This window comes from Dromiciops gliroides, chromosome 1, assembly GCF_019393635.1.
Source record: "Dromiciops gliroides isolate mDroGli1 chromosome 1, mDroGli1.pri, whole genome shotgun sequence".
Lineage (NCBI taxonomy): Eukaryota > Metazoa > Chordata > Mammalia > Microbiotheria > Microbiotheriidae > Dromiciops > Dromiciops gliroides.
The window spans coordinates 524,736,988-524,743,534 of record NC_057861.1 but is presented as its reverse complement, the minus strand read 5'-3'; positions in this window follow the sequence as shown (position 1 = coordinate 524,743,534).

The window sequence follows — 6,547 nt, the reverse complement described above, 5'->3', positions numbered from 1 at the left end:
CAAAGAGAGACTTTGTTAGTCTGGACATTTTAAAAGATGCAGCATGTTTTGGCTACTCATCAAATCAAAGGAGACCGGGGCAGCTAGGTGGCACAGTGGATAAAGCACCGGCCCTGGATTCAGGAGTACCTGAGTTCAAATCCAGCCTCAGACGCTTGACACTTACTAGCTGTGTGACCCTGGGCAAGTCACTTAACCCCCATTGCCCCGCAAAAAAAAAAAAAATCAAAAGAGACCACTCTCACAAAGGCAGAGTGCTTCCATATTAGACAATCTGGTCAAGATCCAAATCCTATTATACAGGAATATTCTATTCCACATACCATAATTTCCCAGTTGATGGGTATCTGCTTTGTCTCCAAGTGTTTGCTACTACAGAAAGTATTGCTGTTAAGTATTTTCTCAGATTTTCCACCTTTCACAGTCTTATGCTTGTAAAGTTGATTATTTTCAACCTAAGTGCAAGTCTTTATATTTGTCACCATTACAGTTCATCTCATTAGACAATTCAGCATTCTAGATCTTTTAGGATATAGATTTTTGCCATTGAACGTGTCGGTTGCCCGACAGAGTTTTGCATCATTTTCTAATCCGATAAACATGCCATCTCTGCCTACATCTAAGGAGCTGATTAAAATGTTGAATACCACAGGGTTAGGCACCAATCCCCCAGATCATTTCTTTGGAGATCTCCTTCAAAGTTGACATTGACCCATTAATGACTACACTTTGGGTCCAGGTATTAAAACAATTCTGAATACACTAGACTGTATATCTTTATTTCTCCCTATATAGCTTTTCTTTCTTTCTTTCTTTTTTTTTTGCAGGGCAATGGGGGTTAAGTGACTTGCCCAGGGTCACACAGCTAGTAAGTGTCAAGTGTCTGAGGCCGGATTTGAACTCAGGTACTCCTGAATCCAGGGCCAGTGCTTTATCCACTGTGCCACCTAGCTGCCCCCTTATATAGCTATTCTAGGATCTAGCTATTTCCCCCTATATTGTATACATGGATAGTATCATATGTCCAGGGTTCTGCCGGAACCAGCTCACACCAACTCCTGAGAGCCAATAGTTACATTTTCAGCATGAGCATTTTCTTTTATCTTTTTTTTTGGTGGGGCAATGAGGATTAAGTGACTTGCCCAGGGTCACACAGCTAGTAAGTGTCAAGTGTCTGATGCCGGATTTGAACTCAGGTCTTTCTGAATCCAGGGCCAGTATTTTATCCACTGTGCCACTTAGCTGCCACCCAGCATGAACATTTTCACCTCAGAAATGAGCAACGGGGGATGATAATCAACTGTTGGTGGAGTTATGAAAAGATTCTACCATTCTGGAGAGCAATTTGGAACTATACCAAAGGGCTATAGAACTGTGCATACCCTTTCATCCAGCAATATCACTGCTAGGTTTATATCCCAAAGGCATCCCCCAAAAGAGAAAAAGACCTATTTGTACAAAAATATTTTAGTGGCTCTTTTTGTGGTGGCTAAGAATTGGAAATCAAAGGAATGCTCATCAATTGGGGAATGGCTAACAAATATGGTGATGGAATATTATTGTGCTATAAGAAATGAAAAACAGGAGGACTTCAGAAAGGCCTGGAAAGACATGGATGAAATGATGTATTGTGAAGTGAGCAGAACCAAGAGAACATTGTACACAGAGACAGCAATATTGTTTGATGAAGAACTGTGAATGACTTAACTATTCTCAGCAATACAATGATCCAAGACAATCCCAAAGGACTATTGATGAAACATACTATCTCCCTCCAAAGAAGAAACTCATATTGATTGAACATAGACTGAAGCATGCTATTTTTTACTCTTTCATTTTTTTTTTGGTGGTAGAGGAAATAAATTGGAGTCCTACACCTGATATCCATTTTGTATATTGAATATCTTTATGAGAAGGGATCCTTTTAACCCACTTTTGGGAATATGCTAGACATAAACCTAAGACATACCTAAGTTTTATTTAGAGATTTCCTTTGGAACTCTAGGTGGGGAGCAATGAACCATGAACTGGAGCGAGACAAAATGCAAGAAAAACATGACTTCTTTTTAGGGTCAGGCTGCCTCCAGGATGAATCCAAGTCCTTCGTGAGAAAAGAACAGGCATACTTTTTCTGGTAGGAGCCATTAATACACACAAAAACATGTAAAAATATACACACATAAATGCAGATAGGTGGCAAGGGAGAGCAGTTGGAGTGTTGGGCTTGAATCATGGATCTAAATTCGATAGCTGACAATTACTATCTCCTTGACCCTGGGCAAGTCACTTTACTCCTCTGCCCCTTAGGCAACTACCTAAGACTTATCTACTCAGTCAGGTTCAGGTTTGATGTTTTGATGATTTGGTAGCTGTAGTTCCCACACTGATGAACCTAAATCATATATGACACCCAAAAGAATCCTTTCTATGGTTGCTTTGCTAGACTTCCTTTTTTCTTTTCACATGTTTAATGCTAAAAAGACCAAAATTTAATAATGCCTTGAAGGAATAAACTGTGTCAAGTGATGGGGCACATTTTTATTTTTTTTTAATACTTTTTTTTGGTGAGGCAACTGGGGTTGTGACTTGCCCAGGGTCACACAGCTAGTGTCAAGTGTCTGAGGTTGGATTTGAACTCAGGTCCTCCTGAATCCAGGGCCGGTGCTCTATCCACTGTGCCACCTAGCTGCCCCTCGGCACATTTTTTAAAATCCAAAAGGCGAAGAAAACAAGGATAGGATGAAAATTTTTATTTCAAAGCAAAATTGGAATAAAAAATTTTCATCACTTGATGAATCTGGTACTTCTGGTGTTAGTACTGTCTGCTTTTCTCTTACTTCTTCACCTCAAGGAGGTTTGGCTTCCTTACTCTCCAACTTTCTGAAAGCATCATTCAGAGGCTTAAATAAATAAACAACGCTCCTCAGAGACTTCTGGGGCAGAGCCAAGATGGCAGAGGAAAGGCAGTGAGCTCTCAAACTCAAGACAGAATCGCTCCAAAAAACATCTAAATAATGCCATAGGAAAATCCGTGGAGCAGTAAAACTCACAGAAGAATGTGCTGAAATCATCTTCTAACCAAAAACAGCTTGGAAGGTCAGAAGGGGGGAGCTACTGTGCTAATACAGGAGTTGAGCCCAACCCCACAGTCACCCTGACACAGATCCAGTCCCAGGAAGGCCTCACCAGAGAGGGAGACCCCCAGAGCCTCTGAATCAGCTGAAGCGCCAGTGTTGTCTGGAACTAAGCTCACAGTCTGGTGAGAGGGCTGAACCCTGGGCAGGGGGGAGACCACAGGGCTCTATGCTGGTGCTGAGGGCAGAACTTGGATTTTCACCCCTGCAGAGAACCAGGAGATAGGCTTGAGTAGCAGTGGCCCAGGTGGGGGAGGGTCTCAGGCTCATCAGAGCTAACAACCACAACACACAAAGCTGGTTGATTAGCAAGTTGGCCTGGGATCATCTACAGCCCAGGGAACAGGCCAGGCAAGTGAAGAACCTGATCCTCCTTAAATCATACTACCTGGGACTTCTTAAGCTTGGGATACTGCAGCCTGGAAACAGTGCCCCACTTTAAGGAGCTACAAGTCAAGTTAAAGAAAGGCAAGATGAACAGACAGAGAAAGGTGAAGACCATAGAAAGTTTCTTCAGTAACAAGGAAGATTGAGGTGCACCCTCAGAGGAAGATGTCAACATCAGGGCCCCTATATCTAAAGCTTCCAAGAAAAATACAAATTGGTCTCAGGCCATAGAGGTGCTCAAAAAGGACTTTGAAGATAAAGTTAGAGAGGTAGAGGAAAAAATGGAAAGAGAAATGAGGGTGATCCAGGAAAGACATGAGAAAAAAGTCAACAGCTTGAAAAGCCAAATGGAAAAGCTCTCTGATGAAAATAATTGCCTAAGAATGAGGATTGAACAAATGGAAGCCAGTGACTTTATGAGAAACCAAGACACAATAAAGCAAATCTAAATGAATAAAAAAATAGAGGGCAATGTGAAATATCTTCTGGGAAAAATTGCTGACCTAGAAGATAGATCCAGATAATTTGAAAATTATTGGTCTACCTGAAAACTATGATCAAGGAAAGAGCTTAGACATCATCTTCGGAGATATTCTGAGGGAAAAGTGCCCTGAAATTCTAGAAGAAGAAGCTAAAATAGAAATGGAAAGAATCCACTGATCACCTCCAGAAAGAGATCCCAAAAGGAAAACTCCTAGGAATATTATAGCCAAATTCCAGAGCTCTCAGGTCAAGGAGAAAATATTGCAAGCTGCCAAAAAGAAAGAATTCAAGTACTGTGGAGCCCCAGTCAAGATAACACAAGATCTAGCAGCTTCTACATTAAAGGACCAGAGGGCGTGGAATATGATATTCCAGAGGGCAAAGGAATTGGGATTACAACCAAGAATCACATATCCAGCAAAACTGATCATAATCTTTCAGAGGAAAAAAATGGGACTTTAATGAAAAGGAGGACTTTCAGATATTTGTGATGAAAAGGCCTGAACTGGATGGCAAATTTGACTTTCAAATACAAGACCCTAGAGAACTATAAAAAAAAATGGAGTTGGGGGACATGCCTAGGGTCATACAGTGGGTGACTGTCTTGTGTCTGAGGCTGGGTTTTGGCTGGGATCCCCCTGGGTCCAGGGTGGATGCTTTGTCCACTGTGTCACCTAGCTCCCCCATAAGGACATCTTTAGGGTTAAATTGAGGGATGAGGGGAATGCACTGGGGGAGGGGAAGAGCAGAGGTGAAATCCTACATGAAAGAAACAAGAAAAGGCTTATGGAGTGGGGGAAGAGATAGGAGAGGAGCAGGGCAGTAAATGAATTTTACACTCATAAGAAAAGGCTCAAAGACCTTAATCTCATCAGAGTTGCCTCAAGAAGGGACTAACACCCACCCACCCAACTGGGTGGAGTAATCTATTAAATCTGGGCATTAAATGAGCCTAACACTCATCAGAACTGGCTCAAAGACCTCAATCTCAGCAGAATTGGTTCAAGGAGGGAATAATGCACACACTCAATTGGTTGGAGTAATCTCTCTAACCCTGCAGGAAAATAGGAGGGGAAGAGGGGATAAAGAGAGAGGGGCAAAAGAAGGAAGAGAAGAGTGGGGGAGGGGACAGACAGAAGCAAATCCCTTTTGAAGAGTGATAGGATGAAAGAAGAGGGATAATAGAATATTATGGGGAAGAGAATAGGATGGAAGGGAAACAGTTAACAATAGTAATCATGAAAAAGAGAAAAGGGGGGGGAAATGTACAAAAAATATTTATAGCAACTCTTCGTGGAGGCTAAGAATTGAGAATCAAGGGAATGTCCACCAAATGAGGAATGATGGAAGAAGCTGTGCTAAATGATTGTGGTGGAATGGTCTTGTGCTATAGGAAATGACAAACAGGTTGATCCCAGAAAAACCTGGAAAGACTAATGAACATTGATGTATAGTGAAGTGAGCAGAGCTGGGAGGACATTGTGCATAGTGACAGCAGTATTGTTCAATGAGCAATTGTGAATGACTTAACTACTCTCAGCAGTGCAATGATCCAAGACAATCCCCAGGAACTAATGAGGAAGCTTACTATCCACCCCCATAGAAAGAACTGATAAAAAGAACACTTGTGGATTGTACATATATAACCTGGTTGCAATCTTGTGGAGGGGGGAGGAAAGGGAGGGAGAAAAATTTGGAACTCTAAATTTTATGAAATATCTAATAATAAATAAACAGCGCTCCTCCGTGTCCTTTCAAGCTCCCAGCCGAAGCCCTACCCACACACAAATGATATTAAAGTTCTTAGTAACCTCAAGGTGGCGGCAAAACATCACTAGTGATTGGGGCGTGTGTATTTTGTGTGTGTGGAGAGAGAGAAAGAGAGAGAGAGGGGAGAAGAAGAAGAAGAAGAAGAAGAAGAAGAAGAAGAAGAAGAAGAAGAAGAAGAAGAAGAAGAAGAAGAAGAAGAAGAAGAAGAAGAAGAAGAAGAAGAAGAAAGAGAAGAGTTAGAGAGAAGAGAAGAGAGAGGAGAGAGAGAAGAGTTAGAGAGAAGAGAGAAGAGTTAGAGAGAAGAAGAGAAGAGAAAGGAGAGAAGAGAGAGAAAAAAGAGGGAAGAGAGAAAGAGAGAGAGAGTGTGTGTGAGTGAGTGTTAGGAAGTTGGGACAGGGCGGTATGATCCACTGACGGCATTCCAGCTGTGCCTGCAAAGCACTTGTCCCTGGGCTTGAGGAAAACTCAGTTTATAAAGGAAGCTATTCAAATACAGAAGTCATTAATTGCTGTTCCTCTGCACTAGTTTCTTTGATCCGTGGGGTAGGGGCCAACCAGAGGCACAGATTTCAAATACATGCTCATACTCTCTTCAGGTGAAGGCCACAGGTTGCACATTTGGACATCTTTGCTCTGCTATAACGAAGAACTTCTGTTATATCGAAAGCACTTGGGCTCAGAAATTCATTGACCGGAGCCCAAACAGCTGAACCTGCCACTCCCACCGCAGCACTCGGGGGACGGGGAGTGGGAGAAAGGGAGGGGGGCCAAGA